This window comes from Nyctereutes procyonoides, unplaced genomic scaffold (assembly GCF_905146905.1).
Source record: "Nyctereutes procyonoides isolate TBG_1078 unplaced genomic scaffold, NYPRO_anot_genome, whole genome shotgun sequence".
Taxonomy (NCBI): domain Eukaryota; kingdom Metazoa; phylum Chordata; class Mammalia; order Carnivora; family Canidae; genus Nyctereutes; species Nyctereutes procyonoides.
This window is the reverse complement of record NW_026575125.1, coordinates 90,739,313-90,757,080: the sequence shown is the minus strand read 5'-3', so window position 1 is coordinate 90,757,080 and position 17,768 is coordinate 90,739,313. Positions and strand designations below refer to the sequence as shown.

Sequence of the window (17,768 nt, the reverse complement as noted above, 5' to 3'; positions counted from 1 at the left end):
TAGGCTGTAGAACTAGAGTATCTTGTTGCCAATCCCAATCCCAAATTATCTTAAAAGGGCTGGGCCTTTCTACAGCTGAATTTACTAGTCATTGGATGTGGGCTTCCCTTGGAAGGAGGCATGATCTCAGGTGAAGCAGTTTTCTTTAGCTGAGGCATTTCATAAAGAGGGTTGATACCTAAGGGACATCTAGATGTGCTCCCAGCAGCTGGAGGAATAATGACTTTGTTGCCGAAAAGCAATCTGGGTAGCACATTACAGCATTTGCCATATGCACTGATGGCCATACTCCGTGAATATATACCTTCTGATCCGCCTTCTGATGGGTAAGGAAAATAACGCATTCAGTAGATCAACAGCCACATACACATAGCTGTATTAATCTGCTGTAGCGAATATGACAGAGTAGTTGGTACTACTTAATAAAATTTGTGGTACTTCATATTGTCACCTGCCATGATTCATCTGTTTTTTTTTTTCAGGGCCACAACTAGTGCATTTAATAGGTATCTGATGGGGGAATGCACTGCATAAGTGCAGATCACTAAATTCTGCAATTCTCCAGGGGATGCAATACGGTTTTTAACTTTTATTTACTTATTGTGTTGGTAGATGGGGGTGAGGAGTTTCTGAGGCTTCTATTTGGCTTTTCCTCCTACAACAGCTCTTACTCTACTGGCCAAACAACCGATGTAAGGGTTCTGCCAATTGCTAAGTTTTTCCGATCAAACTATACAGTCTGGAACTACTATCAAGCGGTCAAGCAGTCCCTAAACAACAGCACATTGGCAGCTGCTAGGCTGGCTTACTACACTTCCATAGATTCAGCCAACAAGAAGACAATGAGTCCAAATGGATACAGTTTATTACTTACATAGGCAGCAAAAGCAAGATCATCATGGTGTCAGCACGCCCACGTCCCTAATCCCACAGGACATTGAATTGGAGGGACCAGATGACAGATGACATGAACAGTGAGTGGGTCACTGTTGTGGAGGAGCCAGCTCTAAACTACAGCCAAGCAGTTTATACTGCACCTATACTGAAGGAGACTGTGTGCATGATGGTAGAAAGCTCTATGCCTCACCAGAACCGGGGAGGCAGATGAGAAACTGCCTCATGGCAGCCTCCCATTAGATAGGGAGGTATATAAGAAATGGTCTTTTGTAACAACTCACAATTGCTTATCTTACCATTTTCCAAAGGGGATTATGGGGCATTCCTCCAAGGCTTGAGTCAGAACGTGGTTGAGCCTTGGCTATATGGCCTATAGGGAGATGTTCAAGCTCACTAGAACACTGTAGCAGAACCATTCCCCTACACCCACAACTGAAATGAAAGTTCCATGAGACTAAAAGTCTGTTTCTGGCTTGTTCACTGCTATATCTCCAGTACCTGGAATAGTGCCTGACATATAGTAGATGCTCAGTAAATACTTCATGAGTGAATAATTTGAGTGAATGAATGAACAGATGGATGGATGAATAGGGGCTTATAATGTTTGCTCTTCTGGAGAAGGAAGTGCCTGTTATCCTTCTCGCTACCTCAAAGTGAGATCCATGTCCTTTTCTTTCCTGGGTCTTCTTTAGCTCTGATGATTTGCCTCTGTCGCTGCTATTCAGTTTGCTTGCACAACCAAAAACAGACCCAACTAATTACATTTTGGTGTTTCTTTACTCCTCTTCCCTCTTGGCCCTCTTCCCTCTTCGCCATTGAATGCTCTTAATGTTTGCCAGGACCAATCTCTGAAAAAGTTGGATCAACTGTTACAATGTTGTCTTGCTGACCTTTCTGCTAGAGCAGTGTGGTTCTCAACCCTGGCTGCACCTTGGAATTAGCTTTAAAACAAACAAAAAACACACAACTTTTTCCTGGGCTCCACCCCCAGAGTCTGATTTAATTACTCTGTTCTGTGGCCAGGATATGGGTAATTATTTTTTAACTCCCCAAGTGATGTTAATGGACAAGCACTGCTCTAAGTAGAGTACAGGCTTATAACCTACACCAAGCTCTGCTCTTCAGACCTTAAATCACAAAATATTTCATTCTACAAAAAAGAGAGAACAATTAAATGGCTCCAGGAGAGGAATTTGACTGACCTAAAGATAGTGGCATCTGAGCACTGGCTTCCAAAGTCAGATGACCTGGGTCAGATTACAGACGCTACCACTTACCAGCCAGGTGATCTCGGGCAACTAACTTCTTTAGCAGTGTGAAAGTACCTATCAGTCTGCCTGACATGTAACAGGTCCTCAATGTATATTTATTAACTCTGAGTAAGAATCTCCAAGCTTCATCTGTAAATTGACAGTAACAATATCTGCCTGCCTGTCTCCTAGAGTTGCTATGAGACTCAAAATAGGTAATGGCCTTACAGGACCTTTATCAACATTTAGGTGTTGTACAAATAGAAAGTATAATCATTCTTTTTCTTTGATGAAAATATTAAACATATATATACTATTTCAGTAGCCATGCTGTTGGCACATTGAGCAAAAGGAAAAGAAACCTTTCCCACCTCACCACCATCACCTTTGTTTATTACAATGTGCCACTTTTCTAATTTCAACATGAAAAAGTGAAAATGGCAACACTAAAGACTGATAGCCACAAGATGGCAGAGTTTACCATTTCATTTTTTTCTTGCTCACATTCATTCATTCATTCATTCAAGAATTATTCTTTGAGTGTCTACTATATGTATAGTGCTTTTCTAGAGATCCAAAGGATTATAAAAGAGGTACACAATATGAAATGGTTCCTGCCCTTGAGAAGCTTGGAGTGAGGGCAGTCTACAAAGAAGAAAAAAACACACCTAAGAACATTTAAAAGAAAATATACATTGATGTGTGATTATAAGCCAAATGAGTGATAGAGACTGCTGTATGACTTTACAGTAAGCCAGAAAGTCTGCGTGGAAGGGATAAGAACTGAGCTGGGGCTTGAAGGAGGAATAGATAGGTTGGAAAGAAAAAATAAGTTCCAAGCAAAGGGACCAGTGTGTATCATGTTTCTGAGGTAAAAATGAGCAAAGCATGCACCCAGGTCAGTGATGAGACTAACCTGGTTATAACAAACGGACATTGGGTAAACAAGATTGAAATTAATTAGATCTCCATTGATTTTGCTAGAATGATGCCCACCATAAAAGAAAAATATATCTATTAAGTCTGCCAATAACTATGGCCTCTGGGCAGGCAATTTGGTCAAGCTTCAGTTTTGTCATTCGTAAAATGCACAGGTTGGACAAGATGACTTCTTACAGTCTTTCCAAATCTTATAAAAGAAAAACACTGGGAGGCAGGCAGGGAGGGGGGGGTGGGGATGTAAGAAGGGAGAGAGGAGGGAAGAAAAGGAAGAAGAAGGGAGGGGAGAGGAGGAAAAAAGAAAACGGATTCTAAGTTCTTTTGCAATTGCTGTATGGCTTTGACATATTCCAGTTGCAAACATGAACAGTGACAGTCTTGTGTAGTGGTTAGGGCTTGGGCTCTCCTGTTAGATAGACTTAGTCCAAGTCTTGGATCACTTACTCTTTAACAGTAGGCAAGGTAGCTTAGACTCTAAAAGCTTCAGTCATTCATTCAACATGTACGTAACACTTTACTATATGTTAAGCCCTATGCTAGTCATTAGGAATAGGGAAATAAGGACAAACAAGATCCCTTCTCCAGAGCTTACAGTTTTGTAGGAGGGACGGACCAAAAATAATCACACAAAAAACTAGATACAAGTGTAATCAGTGCAAAAGTGTAGAGAGACAGGAGAGCAAATAACCTAAAGGTCTAACCCAGTCTGATAGATCAGAGGTTTTCCCCAAGGAAAGAGGGAGCCAGGCAAAGAAATGGAAAAAAAGCATTTCAGGTCAAGTGAATAGCATATGAAAAGGCTTTAAGACTAGGAGGAGCTTGGCATGACAAATAACTAAAGGGCAACTGTAGCTGGAGCACAGAGAGCTAGGGGCATACTGGCAGAGGACACCAGGATATGTAAGTCAATAGAGTCTGGCTGAATGTCCCAACCGTCCTAGGAAGCCTGCAGACTTTATGCTAAAGCAATGAGAAGTCTGTTTCCTTCTTCATAAAAGGGGATAGCAACACCTCGCTCATAGCATAGCCATGAAGATGAAAGGGCATCACTGCCCTCCTCCATCCCACACCTTATTGAATCTCTCACCAAGTTCTATCGGCACCACCTCCAAGAAATCTGCCACCTCCCAAACACATTTCCACCTCCACTGCCACAACCCCAGTCTAAGTTATCATCTCTAGCCTGGACTATTGCTCACTGGTCCCAACTTCCACTTTTGCTCCCCTCCCATCCATCATCCCTGCAACAATTCCAGAAATCTTACTCAAATGTAAATCTGCTCACGGCTGGCCTTTGCTTAAAACCTTCCAGTGACTCCTCAGTGCTCTCAGCATAGAGACCAAATCCTTAAGACAGATGCTAATGCTATTCCCCTCCCTGAGATGTGCATTTCAGCTCCACTCCCACCCCCTCCTCACCTACTTCATTGCAACTACCCTTCTCTTCTTCAGGGAAAGCCTTATCCTGATCCCAACCCATCATCTATTTCATGTTCTTTCGTTATTTGCCCACTAAGAATCATGTCCTTTCCCTTCCGATCTCTTATCTCTGTAATTACAGTTATCAGAGTGATTGTTTAATGTCTGTTTCTGCTACTAAACTATATAAGCACAAGAAAGCAAGAAACACATATTTTTTGCTTGCTTTTGTATCCCCAGAACCTTGCCCAATCTTTGGATATTATAGGAAGCACTCAATGAATATTTGTTGATTAAATGAAGGAGGTGTTAGCTACTGTTACAAATAAAATACTAATTATAATTGTTCTTTATTATTAAATTATATTAATTATTATAAATGTGCTATTTCATTTATAGTCCTCCCTACAGAAACCAACACAATAGTAGCACAGGCCATGCTGTTGGTCAGTAAATACCCTACCACCTTTTATTAGAACCCCTATTTCTATATTTAGGTAAATTATTATGGTCTAACTACAGTTACACCAAGCATGGTTATGAGACTCTGAAGTCAGACTCGACCTAAATCCTCATTCTGCTCTCTTTATAACTTCGAACAAGCTGGCCTTTCTGGGATAGAATTTGTTCTCAGACTCATGAGATTTTCATGAGATCATGCATGGAAAGTGCTTAGTACAGAGTCTGGATTATAACATGCACTCAATAATACACTGTTACATCATACAGATTGTTGATTAATCTGAGCAAGTACCTATTAAAATATACAGCGAAAGCAGAATATTGAAGGACCTGTGACAGCACGTTATCTCAGCCTGCTGGGGAGAAAAACTCCCCCATGATATACAAACCTGACTGAATCTTCCTGTAATCTTGAGAAATCAAGGGAGCTTTGAAGGAGGCAAGGAAGGCATAAGGTGAAATCAGGGGCCTCTGAGAATTAAAATGTAGTGTTTACTTTATCTGCTAATAAGTTATCTGGAATGCAAAACCAATGAAGTAAGCATATCTGGAATGCAAAACCAATGAAGTAAGCCCCAAAGAATTGGCTTCCTAAGGAGTAGCAAATGTCTGATACCAATATAACATTTATACTTAATCTTATGTCTTCTTCTTTGGACCTTTGTGTCCCTGATTTGCCAAAACTGATTACCTTGAGGAAACAACCGCCTGTGTCCTTTGTTTAGGGAACTTAGCTAATAACCAATTTTCCTCCACTCAAATGCTATCTAATGTGCTTAAGCCATTGCTGCTCCTTTTGATAGGTACCTCGAAAAAAGAGATCTTGGGGTAGGAAAAGCCTTCAGAATCCAAAGGATTGAATCTCAAATGGTAGAATCTAAGAAAATAAGATGTGTGATGCAGGAAATGGATTCAGGAAGAGCACATCACCCTGTGTTTCAAATCAGGCAGTAGTTTGATTCTGTCTGGAATCAGATGGATGAGGTTTCAAATCCAATTTCAAATCCTAAATCAGCAACATACAAGTTGGGTGACTCAGGTAAGTTAATTAAGTCCATGTCTTCAACTGTAAAATGGGGATAAGGATCTATCTTACCAGGTTGTTAGAAAGATTAACTGAGATGACATAAAGTCATCCAAGAAGAGTCTGGTATAATTTGAGTGCTCACATATTTTTATTATTTAATCACATCTGGTAATTAAATACAGGCAGCCATGGCCTATTCTTTCCTAAAACTATGATGGGCTCCTGCTGGAGAGTCCTGGGGCCTGTGTGGTTGCCCACCCTACTTGTATTTCAGGCACAGGGTGGATGGAGCATCAATGAGGGGAAGCCCAGACCTCTGGCCACTGGTCCCACTTGACTAGTAATACACATGGATGACACAAGGGGGGGGGGGATTTAGATGAAACTCGTATACCACCCCTCCAAAAAGTAAAAGCACAACTCAGTATAATTATGCCCAGATTTCTGCTGGGAGACTTTTGTACACTAATATTTTACATAAAAAACACTAGGTCAATTAACATCCTGAGAGCTTAAAGGAGTGGGGTAGTGAGAAGCTGGTAATTGGCAGGAGTTTTGATCTCTCCCACCCCCCACAACAACTACCATAATGCCTCAGACACTACCTCCCTCCCCAGCAAACTTCAGTTTTTCAGACGCCTTCGGTCTGTTCCCAGAAACCTCAGGTGGTTTCTGCATTTGTTGACCTTAAAAAACAAAAGAGCCAGTTATTTTACCAGCAAAATGAGTTTATTCAGAAATAGCAGAAGAATGATACTTCAAGACAAGCAAAATAAGGCAGACCCAGAAAACAGGAGAGGGGCTTAATTTACAGGGGAAAAGAGGAAGTTGGGAGGGGCTGTTTCACTGAGTTCTTACTGGCTGGGCTGTTGCTGGGCAAGAAATTCTTCCTTCCTCTGTCTGGGGTACATAAAGTAAGCTGCTCTTACTGGGAAATGTGAGAGGCTTCTTACAGCAAGTAATAATACATGAGAGCTCCCCCTTCAGGGCTTCCTGACTCCATCTTAAATAAGGTTTCCTTTATTTTGACATTTCTCCCTTTCGATCAAGGTCTTTCTTCAAAAAGGATTCCTAATCAAAAGTCAGGGTTGTGCTGGGTTTGTTTTTGTTTTTTTGTTGTTGTTGTTGTTTTTCATATTTAGTGGATTTGTCCCCTTGGTGTCAGAAAGGACTCTTCCTGGTTGTCATGTCCCATATCAGGGAAAGTACATAGATTGGAAATCCCTGAGGTCACATATGAGTATGGGGAAGGGTAGGAGGGAGAACTATCAGGCACTTCCAATCTGAGATAAATGTTGAAGATCATCTTGAAGTGCTAAGCTTGCATCATCCTATTTGGGCACATCGTTTCTACAAAGGTTTGAGAGGCAACAGATATAAAGCTTAAAAATGATTATACAGGTGAGCCTGGGTGGCTCAGCTGGTTAAGCGTCCAATTCTTGATCTCAGCTCAGATCTTGATCTCAGGGTCATGCATTCAAGCCCCACATTGGACTTTATGCTGGGCAGGGAGCCTACTTTAAAAAATGATCATACAGAGGGAATGCCTAGCTGGCTGTCAGTAGAGTTTATAACCCTTGATCTCAGAGTTATAAGTTTGAACCCCACATCGGGTGCACAGATTACTTAAAAATAAGATCTTTAAAAAAATAATTATATAGAATAAGATGAGAACTTCTGGAAGGAACCATCCCACCTAAAGGGGTCTTTTCTAAAAGCCTCGCAGGGGCACCTAAGTGGCTCAGTCAGTTGAGCATCAGTCTCTTGGTTTCAGCTCAGGTCATGATCTTCCAGTTGTGGGATTGAGCCCCAAGTCAGGCCCCACCCTCAGTATGGAGTCTGCTTCAGACTCTTTCTCTCCCCCTCTGCCTCTCTCTGCTTGCTTGCTTTCTCTTGCTTTCTGTCACACACTCTCTCTCAAATAAACAAAACTCTTTTTAAAAAGCCTTGCAAAGAGGAGTTAGCTTGTTTGTATTTCCCTTGGGTGCAGGGGAACAAATAATAAATAGGGAAGAATGAATCAAAATTTCTGGTGTCAGATCCAATAGTCAGAAAGGTTCTGCTTTTGCAATAGATTAGATCATGAAAGAAAGGGGAGAAATAAGGTTTAAGAACCAACAGCAAGAAATGGTATACAGGTCTGGTCCAGTCATCTTGAGAAAGCTGTCTCCTTTGGCTGTCTGCTTCAATTCCTGGAAATCTTTAATTCCAGGTATGCAGTTGGTGTGCAGATCTAATCAGGGTTTTGTGCTTCCTTAAGGTGTGACACATGGTGGGGGGATGCCTGGATGGCTCAGATGGAGGAGCATGCGACTCTTGATCTCGGTGTTATGAGTTCAAGCTCCACATTGGATGGAGAGATGACTTAAGAAGTTAAATCTTTAAAGAAAAAAGAAAAAGATGTGACACATGGCTCCAAGAGTCATTCCTTGGAGTTTGGCAGCACAGGGGTTGGTTAACAGTACCTGATAGGGGCCTTTCCAACAGGGTTCAAGAGGGTCTTTCTGGAGATATCTTTTCCAATAGATGAAATCTCTGGACTGTGATGTTTGAAGTCTTTGTCTCCGGGGAATGCACTGTGGAAAGATTGTTCTACTAAAGCATGGTTATTCTCAACAGAAGCAATTAGGTCTTTGCAATATTGAAGTATATCCCCCTTTACCATTTGTGGATCAGAAGAAGCAGGAGCCAACTACACTGGCCATCTTGTGATTATCTCAAAGGGTGAGAGTTTATAGGTTCCAAAGAGGTAGACCTAATAAGTAGGAAAACTAACATCAGGGCTTTTGGCCAGAGTATTTGAAGGATCTCTACAAATTTTGCTTAATGGTACCATTAGTATGTTTGATTTGCCCTGAGGATAAAGGGTAGTAAGCACAGTGGAAGTTTTGTAACAATGGCCTAACAGCACAAACCTGCTGAAGCAAGTCCCTTGGTCACTATGAAGTTTGAAAGGGGATTACCCTGGTAGGGATGATCTTTTCTAGTAGGATTTTAGCCACAAAAATAGTCCATTGATAAACATACAAATCATTACAAAGACATATTTATAGGCATGAGATGAGGGAAGTTGAATAAAACACTTCTTCCAAACTTTGGTCCATTGGGCATCTTAAAGTGTCCAGGAGCGGTGTAGACAAGTTTCCTTCAATTATATTTCAGGCAGGTGGGGCAAGCAAAGCAGTCACTCCATGGTCTTGTAAATATTTACTCACTAGTATTGGCTCAAAAGGTTTTCATTTTCTCAGCAGACCAATGACATGTACTCTAGTCAGTAATGGGAACTTTAGAGTCTCTGGCAGCACTGGATTATTATTTGGCCCAACCTAGAGTTTTCTTTTTTCAATCAAACCTACAGTCATTAGGTTTCCAATATTGTTTTTCCTTTCCTGGGGCTGATTGTTGGGCATCTCTAGTCAATTTTTCTAGATTATCATTTGAAAAGGGGAACATCCCTTTGGACCATGACAGAGATTTGTTTGTTGGTTCCTTTGAGAGCAGCATCTATTGTGGAAATATCAACAAGGTGGTTTCCTCTGGTTTCCAAAGAATCCAGTTTGGAATGCATAGGGACCTTGATAATGGCCAAAGCACCTGGCAAGAGTATGGCATCTAATAATTCCTGAACATAAAGGCCATTTTTAATTTTGTCCCCACTAGAAGTAAGGAAGCCTCACTGTTTCTATAGCATTCCAAAGTCGTTAGCTACTCCAAAGGCCTACCTGCTATCAGTATAGATATTTGCAGTTTTGCCCTTGGCTAAAATGTAGGTCTAAGCATGAGCATATAATTTAGCCTGTTAGGCTGAGATAGCTGAGGGCAAAGGTGCTGCCTTGACAACTTCAAAACAATTGTAATATAAGAAGTAGTGAAAGGGACCATAAGGCAAAGGAGGGAAACTGAGTGAGGGAAAATTAGAGAGGAAGACAAACCATGAGACTCTTAACTCTGGGAAACAAAGGGTTGCAGAAGGGAGGAGGGTGGAGGGATGGAGTGACTAGGTGACAGGCATTAAGGAGAGCACTTAATGGGATGAGCACTGGGTGTTATACTGTATGTTGGCAAGTTGAATTTAAATTTATTTTTTTTTTAATTTTATTTATTTATTTATGATAGTCACAGAGAGAGAGAGAGACAGAGACACAGGCAGAGGGAGAAGCAGGCTCCATGCACCGGGAGCCCGATATGGGACTCGATCCAGGGTCTCCAGGATCGCGCCCTGGGCCAAAAGCAGGCGCCAAACCACTGCGCCACCCAGGGATCCCTGAATTTAAATTTAAAAAACTTTTTTAATAAAATAAAATTTTAAAATGTCTAAAAATAAAAAATAAATTAAAATTTCTAAAAAAATTTTTTTAAGTTGTAATAGCATAGCCAACATAATATTTACTATTTTCACCTTTTAAATAAGAGCTCTTGGTAACCACCAAAAGTCTGCGTTATCCAAAGGCGTATTCTGTAAGCCATCATGAGGAGTCCAAGAGTCATGAGGAGTATTGGCCGCAAAGAAGGAAGAATGGTGGCAGGGTTAAGATTATTACAGCTAGAGAGTTTGGAATCCAATTTTGCACAGTAGCCAGCTAGCCTGAGAAAACCTTATAATTGGCATAGTTTGGGGAAGTTCAGGATGCCATGAAGCCTATTTGAATCTACATGTAGCCTTTGTTCTGAACTCAGGTGCTGCAAATATCAAACCAGAGTCTGAACAAACTGTAGTTTTTCCTTGGAAACTTTGTGTCCCTTTAAGGCTAACAGCCTAAATGGATGGATGCTGTCCCTGCAAAGACACCTGAGAAGGGGATAAGAGAAGCAAGCTGCCTAAGTATTGTAATAAAGCAGAACTTTCAGGTAATTTGGGAAAAGTAGGAAAGACTGAGCAAAACCCACGAGTATTACCCTCCAGGTACACTGCATTCTTTCCCCAAAAGGCAAAGGGATAATCGACTGGCTTTATCCACAGAGAAATCAATCACAGTGAAAAATTTGATGGAAAAAATAAAAGATACTGAAGGGTCATCTGATTCACCTAGTTGGCAATTTCAGTTGTTGCTATCAAATTCTAGAATTATCTCCCCCTTTCAGTAGGAAAAAAAGTCCAATACATTATTTTTCTAAGAAATCTCAGCCCCCAAAAATGAATGGGGCAGATGAACTAAGAAGAAAGGAATAAGTATCTCTTAAAGGAAACAAGAAGGAATTGGTTTAAAGATAGAAACCTGTTGAGTTTTGTGAGAGAGCCCCACAACTTGAACCATTCCAGTACTTTGAGCAGGGGCTGTTTAATAAGAGTGAGGATGAACACGGAGAGTGTAGCTCCAGTATTGATAAGGACACAGAGACATTCATCCCTAATCTAGAGAGTTTTTTCTCCAAGCTGGTGGAGAGGAAGGATTGGGAAGAGCGCCTGTAGTTCTTTGGAGTCCTGTAGCTAGGAGTTTGGAGGGACCTGGAAAGGCTTGTTGGAGGGCTGAAGGCATCTAGAATGCTTCCACTTGGCACGATCTTTCTTCCAATGTCCTGGTTTTTTGCAACAATAGCAGAGACCAAGATGGGGTTGGTTTTATTTCAGGGGCCCTCCATTTGTTGGAGTTGAAAATTAAGGATTTTAGTGGTCTTCCTTATAGTTGAATTCTCTGGGATGTGGGTGGGCCACATTGCTAAATTAACCGAATCTGAAGTAGACAGTTTCCCATTCCATCCTCATCCTTTAACTACAAGGGAAAAATCCCAGTTCAGCTCTTTAATGAACACAGAATTGAAGGGTACCTGAGTGGATTTGACATTCATAGAGAGGCCAGAATTTTCCTTAAAAATAATTTGGAGAGGACTGTAATAGTTGTGCACAGGTTCACTAGGTTTCTGAGTGCAAGCCTCAATCTTATTTCAGTCAACAGGTTTAGGAGAGCCCTAGAGACTGCCAGGTGAAGCTGTTTAGTAATTGCCCAGACTGATCATAATACAAGGCATGGGGTTGGTCTCTCATTTAAAGTTCTAAAGAGGGGGGTACCTGGGTGACTTAGTCGGTTAAGCATCTGCCTTCCGCTCAGATCATGATCCCAGGGTTCTGGGATCGAGCCTACGTCAGGTTCCCAGCTCACAGGAGAGCCTATTTCTCCCTCTCCCCTGTTTGTGCTGGCATACTCTCCGTGTGTGTGTGCGCGCAGACACACGCTCCCTCACTTGCTCGTGCTTGTTCATGCTCTCTCTCAAATAAATGAATAAAGTATTAAAAAAATAAAGTTCTAAAGATTTTTCAGGATCATTCCAATTAGCTGCTTTCATCCAGTGCTGGGCCTGGTCTTCGCCAACAAGTGTGTGAACTAGCTGATACAAATCTGAGGAACCTGGTTGGTAGGTCTGGATGACTGTATAAAATTCCTTGGCAAATCTATGAGGATCTTCAGTAACTCCAAGAAAATATTTGACTACAGCTCAGTTCAGCCTTAGTCCAGGGGACATGGGAAATTAGGGACTTAGCATCAGGATCCTCCGAGAGTAATTTTAAAGGGGCAGGTTCTACTGGGTTCAGAGAAGGGAGAGGTTGAGAAAAGGGGAAGCTTACTGTGAGAATCAGAATGAGGAAGCAGAGGGAAAAAAGATATAGGGCTGGAGAACAAGAGGGCAGGGGACAAAGAACCCTGAAAAGGTGATTTTTTTTTTTTTGCATTCTTTCAATTGTTTGTTCACCTTGGTTAATTTAAAATGGTATTTTATAAAGAGATGATTTTAGAGTCTTGGATACTCTTGGAAGCTTCAAGATATTAATTGAAATAGGTATCCCATTCAGTTCATTTTATTTTAGAGCTTGCTTATTTATTTATTTATTTATTTATTTATTTATTTATTTATTTATTTATTTTTATTTTAGAGCTTCTAATTTGGTTCTAAGAAAAGCAAGTTTGGGAAGATCAAAAGTTCCCCATAACAGCCACTGAGTCCTAAGTCATTTTTTGTTAAGTTGATCCAACTAGTTAAAAATGCACATGAGGAAGGACCATAGTTTTTAAATGTAAAACTGACTGGAATCCCAGAAGGAGGACCCTCCTGAGAGAATTAGCAGATTGAGAACCCATTACTCAAAACCAGAGATTCAGGAAACAGAAGAGTACTCACCAGGAAGGACGACACTTTCATAAAACAAACAAAAAAAAATTAAGCAGATCCCAAATAAAGTCGGAGAGCTCAACCAGAAGGAGGGAGCTCAGATCCGAGAGGAGACTTACCGAACTGAAAGAAAAAAGATGACTCACGGAAGCAGAGACAAGGCAATGAAGTGGGTACTTGACAGGGTTCTGGGGGTTGTTGGTTCCTTTGGGGTTCACCACCCTTGGGTCCCATCTGGATCACCATATAATGTTGACCTTCAAAAACAAAAGAGCCAGTTATTTTACCAGCAAAATGACTTTATTCAGAAATAGCAGAGGAATTACAACTCAGAACAGGAAAAGTACAACGAGTCACAGGCCAACCCAGAAAATAGAAGAGGGGCTTGCTCTCAAGAAGGGGAAAGGAAGGGACGCCTGTGTGGCTCAGCAGTTGAGCATCTGCCTTTGGTTTGGGGTGTGATTCTGGGGTCCTGGGATAGAGTCCTGCATCGGGCTTCCTGCAGTGGGGGGAAGTCATAAAACAAAAAAAGGCCTGCTTCTCCCTTTGCCTGTGTCTCTGCCTCTCTCTCTCTCTCTCATGAATAAATAAAATCTTTTTTAAAAATTAAAATAAAAAAGGAGGGAAAAGGAAGAAGCTGGGAGGCGCTTTTTTCCTGAGTTCTCACTGGCTGGGCTGTTGCTGAGCAAGGAGAAATTCTTCCTGCTGCTGGGGTCTTATAAGGTAAGCTGCTTCCTCTTGAGGAAGGTAAAGTATGCTTCTTATAGCAAGTGGTAATACGTGAGAGCTCCCCCTTCAGGGCTACCTCCCTGACTCCATTCTTAAATTTTTTTAAGATTTTTTTTTTTAATTTATTTGAGAAAGGGAGAGTAAGCACACGCAGGGGAGGAACAGGAGAGAGAGAATCTCAGGCCGACTCCTATTTAGCATGGAGCTCGACTCAAGGCTCGACCTCATGACCCTGAGATCATGACCTGAGCCAAAATCATGAGTTGGAAGCTTAACCAACTGAGCCACCCAGGCGCCCCCCCCCCACCATACTCCATTTTAAATGAGGTTTATTTTCACACATCCCACTTTAGAGCCTCTGAACTTTTCCCAAGTTCTTCCTCCCAATCAAAATGTACCTGTCTATTCCCTGAAGGCCATACTCTGTATCAGGGTTCAGTGATATAATTCAGGGTTAAAGCACACTAATATTTTGATGATTTTGTTTCCCACATGCCCCACATAAGAGTTTCAAGGAACGTATTATGAAGGATATTAAATCAGCAAATATTTTTTAGGGACCTAGTGTGAACCCAGCATGGGGCTAGATCCTATAGCACTGTATCAAGGAACAGAAAAATTACCACCAGGGTGCCTGGGTGCCTCGGTCAGCTAAGCATCAGACTCTGATTTCAGCTCAGGTGGTGACCTCAGAGTCGTGAGATCAAGCTCCACATCAGACTCTCTGCTTCTCTTCCTTCCTCATTCTCCCTCTGCCCTTCCCCCTGCTCACAATCTCTAATAATTAAAGTCTTTAAAAAATACTTTTTGAAAAAAAAAGAAAAGAAAAATCGCCAAAGTGGATCTACCCAGCATACAACCCAGTTGCTACCATTATCAACAAAAACATGCTCTGGAAAAACAGGGATGGAACATTTATACAACCTTTCTGGCAAGCTCTTTAGCCAAATGTAGAAAAAGCTTTAAAAATTTACATAATCCTTGACCCATAATTTTACTCCTAAGAATTTATACTAAGGTTGGGCAGCCCGGGTGGCTCGGTGGTTTAGCACTGCCTTCAACCCAGGGTGTGATCCTGGAGACCCAGGATCGAGTCCCACGTCAGGCTCCCTGCATGGAGCCTGCTTCTCCCTCTGCCTGTGTCTCTGCCTCTCTGTCTCTCTCTCTCTGTGTCTCTCATGAATAAATAAAATCTTAAAAAAAAGAATTTATACTAAGGAAGCAATCAGAGATATATAGAAAGATACAAGCACAATGATGTGTATTGCAGAATTATTGATAATACTGAAACAATCTAGGGGTGCCTGGGTGGCTTAGATGATTGTCTGCCTTTGGCTCAGGTCATGATCCCAGGGTCCTGGGATAGAGCCCTGAATCCCTGCTGAGGAGGGAGCCTGCTTCTCCCTCTCGCTCTGCTGCTCCCCGTTTGTGCTGTCTTGCTCTCTCTCAAGTAAATAAATTAAATATTTTTTTAAAACACTGAAACAATCTATCCAAAATAGAGGGCTAGGTAAATATTCATTCCGTACCCATATGATAGAATATTATTAAAGTCCTATTAATACAAGACTCTTTATTTATTTATTTTTCATTTTAATTGGAGTTCAATTTGCCAACATATAGCATAACACCCAGTGCTCATCCCATCAAGTGCCCCCCTCAGTGCCCGTCACTCAGTCACCCCCACCCCCCGCCCACCTCCCCTTCCACCACCCCTTGTTCGTTTCCCAGAGTTAGGAGTCTCTCATGTTCTGTCTCCCTCTCTGATATTTCCCACTCATTTTCTCTCCTTTCCCCTTTATTCCCTTTCACTATTTTTTATATTCCCCAAATGAATGAGACCATATAATGTTTGTCCTTCTCTGATTGACTTATTTCACTCAGCATAATACCCTCCAGTTCCATCCACGTTGAAGCAAATGGTGGGTATTTGTCGTTTCTAATGGCTGAGGAATATTCCATTGCATACATAAACCACATCTTATTTATCCATTCATCTTTCGATAGACACCGAGGCTCCTTCCACAGTTTGGCTATTGTGGACATTGCTGCTATAAACATCGGGGTGCAGGTGTCCCGGTGTTTCACTGCATCTGTATCTTTGGGGTAAATCCCCAGCAGTGCAATTGCTGGGTCGTAGGGCAGGTCTATTTTTAACTCTTTGAGGAACCTCCACACAGTTTTCCAGAGTGGCTGCACCAGTTCACATTCCCACCAACAGTGCAAGACGGTTCCCCTTTCTCCACATCCTCTCCAACATTTGTGGTTTCCTGCCTTGTTAATTTTCGCCATTCTCACTGGTGTGAGGTGGTATCTCACTGTGGTTTTGATTTGTATTTCCCTGATGGCAAGTGACGCGGAGCATTTTCTCATGTGCTTTTTGGCCATATCTATGTCTTCCTCTGTGAGATTTCTGTTCATGTCTTTTGCCCATTTCAGGATTGGATTGTTTCTTTGCTGTTGAGTTGAATAAGTTCTTTATAGATCTTGGAGACTAGCCCTTTATCTGATAGGTCATTTGTAAATATCTTCTCCCATTCTGTAGGTTGTCTTTTAGTTTTGTTGACTGTTTCTTTTGCTGTGCAAAAGCTTCTTATCTTGATGAAGTCCCAATAATTCATTTTTGCTTTTGTTTCTCTTGCCTTCATGGATGTATCTTGCAAGAAGTTACTGTGGCCGAGTTCAAAAAGGGTGTTGCCTGTGTTCTCATCTAGGATTTTGATGGAATCTTGTCTCACATTTAGATCTTTCATCCATTTTGAGTTTATCTTTGTATATGGTGTAAGAGAATGGTCTAGTTTCATTCTTTTGCATGTGGATGTCCAATTTTCCCAGCACCATTTATTGAAGAGACTGTCTTTTTTCCAGTGGATAGTCTTTCCTTCTTCATTTTTTAAAGATTTTTATTTATTTATTCATGAGAGACACAGAGAGAGTAAGAGGCACAGACAGAGGCAGAGGGAAAGGCAGGCTCCATGCAAGGTGCCTGACCTGGGATTCGATTCTGGGTCTCCAGGATCATGCCCAGGGCTGAAGGTGGCGCTAAACTGCTGAGCCACCCGGGCTGCCCCAATACTAGACTCTTTAAAGAAAGGGAACATCTGGGATCCCTGGGTGGCGCAGTGGTTTGGCGCCTGCCTTTGGCCCAGGGCGCGATCCTGGAGACCCGGGATCGAATCCCACATCGGGCTTCCGGTGCATGGAGCCTGCTTCTCCCTCTGCCTGTGTCTCTGCCTCTCTCTGACTATCATAAATAAATAAAAAAAAAATTTAAAAAAATTTAAAAAAAAAAGAAAGGGAACATCTAAAAAAAAAAGAAAGGGAACATCTATTGCTGATTGTGAAAATTTTTGTTTTAATTTCACACATAGAAAAAGACTGGAAAGATATATGTTAAATGTTGAAGAAAACAGTTATCTCAAATGACAGGATCATTAATGACCTTTTTTGAGCTACATGTTCTAAATTTTCCACAAGAAACATTCTTTTTTAATTGGGAAAAAACAATGAAACTATTTTTTAAATTTAATATTCCCTGAGGACTGTTTGTCTTCCTTATAACATCAAAGAATAACTATATTCCCAGCTTCTCCTAATGTAGCCATTTATAGTTTTGCATTTGTAAATGTGTTTAATATTTTTAATCCTTTTGGCTTCTGGTTAGTAACTTGTCCTATTATTTTTTTGAAATAATTATACATTCAATGAAGCTTGCAAGAAATGTATAGGGAAGTCCCATGCACTATTTCCTCAGCAGTCCCCAATGTAGCAAAACCGAGAAACTGACATTGGTACAATCCTCAGTGCTTATTCCTCAGATTTCACCAGTTATACATGTACTCATTTGTGTCTGGGTGTTGTGTGTGGGTGGGTGTTTAGCTCTATATAATTCTATCAGATGTATACCCTTGCATAACCACCACCACAATCAAGATCTAGAA

The 17,768-nt window shown here is 41.3% G+C and overlaps 1 long non-coding RNA gene across 1 annotated transcript in view; it reads right to left on the bottom strand.

Annotated features, from left to right (window-relative positions):
- Positions 1-6,707: 6,707 nt before the first annotated feature.
- The window catches only part of LOC129518447 (uncharacterized), a 32,031-nt gene continuing 20,970 nt past the window's right edge, over positions 6,708-17,768 (bottom strand). Inside the window, exons 2-4 of the long non-coding RNA XR_008666198.1 lie at positions 13,218-13,355; positions 8,460-8,570; positions 6,708-8,373 (exon numbers count right to left, since the gene is read on the bottom strand). This is a non-coding gene — a long non-coding RNA (uncharacterized LOC129518447). The remainder of the gene's footprint in view (positions 8,374-8,459; positions 8,571-13,217; positions 13,356-17,768) is intronic.